The sequence below is a fragment of the Babylonia areolata genome, chromosome 4, assembly GCF_041734735.1.
Source record: "Babylonia areolata isolate BAREFJ2019XMU chromosome 4, ASM4173473v1, whole genome shotgun sequence".
In the NCBI taxonomy this organism is placed as follows: domain Eukaryota; kingdom Metazoa; phylum Mollusca; class Gastropoda; order Neogastropoda; family Buccinidae; genus Babylonia; species Babylonia areolata.
Window position 1 is genome coordinate 41,710,461 of NC_134879.1, and position 2,500 is coordinate 41,712,960.

Sequence of the window (2,500 nt, forward strand, 5' to 3'; positions counted from 1 at the left end):
ATACAGAATATTTTATCATCTCAACGAGAGAAATTCATTTCTCCCTCAATTTCTGAGAACGACAACAGCAAAAGACATCGCTATCAATACAGAATACTTTATCATCTCAACGAGAGAAATTCATTTCTCCCTCAATTTCTGAGAACGACAACAGCAAAAGACATCGCTATCAATACAGAATACTTTATCATCTCAACGAGAGAAATTCATTTCTCCCTCAATTTCTGAGAGCAACAACAGCAAAAGACATTGCTATCAATACAGAATATTTTATCATCTCAACGGGGGAAATTCATTTCTCCCTCAATTTCTGAGAACGACAACAGCAAAAGACATTGCTATCAATACAGAATACTTTATCATCTCAACGAGAGAAATTCATTTCTCCCTCAATTTCTGAGAGCAACAACAGCAAAAGACATCGCTATCTATACAGAATACTTTATCATCTCAACGAGAGAAATTCATTTCTCCCTCAATTTCTGAGAACGACAACAGCAAAAGACATCGCTATCAATACAGAATACTTTATCATCTCAACGAGAGAAATTCATTTCTCCCTCAATTTCTGAGAGCAACAACAGCAAAAGACATCGATCGCTATCGATACAGAACACAGAATGTTTTATCATCTCAACAAGAGATACTTCGTTTCTCTTTCAATTTTTCTTGTTGGGATGACAGAGCATTCTGTATTCTGTAATGACAGCGATGTCTTTTGTTGTTGTCCTGTTGTTCTCTCCGAAACGTATAGTGTCTCTTGGGAATGAATCTCAGGCTATTCTCTTCTTCTTCTTTTTTTTTTTTTTTCACTTTCACACAATTAACATTGAATGGAAGAAAGAAAAATACATGGGGGGAAAAAAAGAAGAAAGAAAGAAAAAAGAAAGCAGGAAAATATGAAAGAAACAAATAAACACAATTAAAGAGGAAGAAAGGAAATAACATAAAAGAGAAAGGAAAGAAGACCAAAAAAAAAAAAAAAGAAAGAAAGAAAGAAAGAAAAATAAAGAAGAAACGAGAGAAAGAAAAACACAAAGAAAAAAGGGAAAAGGAAGAAAGGTAGAAGAATAAATGCCAAAGAATGAACGAAATAAAGACAATACTCACGGACACGCCAAAAGAAATAGAAACGTAATTTCGAAACAAAATAAATGAATAAATAAATAAAGATACACCTCACAGCAAGTGAAGAGATACACTAAAAACGTCAGAGGAGTCCTGTCAAATTTAACAGCATAAATCCAAATGAACACTCAAAATCTCAGAAACATGAAAAATGGGAACAGTACTGAAAGTAAATGACTAATGAATGACTCACTCGAAAAAAAAAAAAAGATCCAACAAAAACCTACGTGATTACTTCGTTCCTGATTCACCTTGAGAAAATCCAGTCCAGAAACAATGCCCTGTAGAACACAAAGTTGTCAAAAGAACCGACTCACACCATCCGCACACATCGAAGTCTTTGTGAAAACTGCCGGGGGGGATTAATTAATACCTACTATAATCACCAGCAAGACTCATGACTACATCATCTGCTGGGGAACAGAGGTCCAGAGTTATGTCCCTTCTCCGCCGTTCGCGAGGGCTTCTTTCCCTTGCAAGCTTCCGGCAAAGCTCGGGGCGAAGTGTCCTCATGATCGGGATCAGTTCCTGTTCGGCGTTCGCCGTCAGATTGTTGGTCCGGATTTGTGTGGTGTGACTGTACTCTCTCTGCTCGGCCAGTGACAAAGACTTGCTGGGACAAGCTTTGCACTGTTGATTTGGGGCAAGGACGATGATCAGTCGACATGGGATAAAAACAACAATAATGATGATGATGATGACATATGAGACCGTTTTAGTATAAAAAAAAAATTAAAAAAAAAAAAACAAAAAAAAAAACGGAAACTGTGCAGTGGTGGTGTACGTGCGAGCGAACACGTGTTGTGTGTGTGTGAGAGAGAGAGAGAGAGAGAGATGGGGGGTGGGGTGGTCAGGGTGCGGGGCAGGCGCGCGTGTGGAAGTCATTGCTCCCCGCAGCGGCTATGTAAGTCCAGTCATAGACACTGAATATTTCTAGTGCCTATGGTCCAGTTGAGGCCTACAATGGTCAACGCAGCCTAAGAATCACGAAGCTGAAGTGTGATAGATGAAGGGTGGGGGGGGGGGGGTTGGGTGCATGGTGTATGGTTTTGTTGTTGTCTGTTTCGTGCAAACGTAATCAGTGGTATTCCACAGGGCAGTATTCTCGGAGCAGTACTTTTCACAATATATATAAACGACCTTCCTGATTGTATACAAAGTATGTGTAATTTTTTTGCAGATGACACTAAAATTTATGGTGATGCACGCAACAATCACACATTACAAACTGATTTATATACACCTCAAGAATGGTCTGACAAATGGAACCTTTTTTTTCAATGTTTCAAAGTGTAAAGTAATGCACATAGGAAAAAAATCCAAATAACAATTACCACATGAAAATAGAAAACACGACACAGAATATTGAGAA

General features: G+C 38.4%; 1 protein-coding gene across 4 annotated transcripts in view; it reads right to left on the minus strand.

Annotated features, from left to right (window-relative positions):
* Positions 1-1,681, minus strand: part of LOC143281185 (uncharacterized) — an 18,961-nt gene extending 17,280 nt beyond the window's left edge. Inside the window, exon 1 of one of the 4 annotated variants that reach the window (XM_076586224.1) lies at positions 1,364-1,681. The gene's annotated coding sequence lies outside the window, so the exon portion shown is untranslated. Of the gene's footprint in view, positions 1-1,355 lie in introns of all 4 variants that reach the window. The other 3 variants (XM_076586223.1, XM_076586222.1, XM_076586225.1) reach the window with 3 other exon arrangements.
* Between the last annotated feature and the right edge of the window lie 819 nt (positions 1,682-2,500).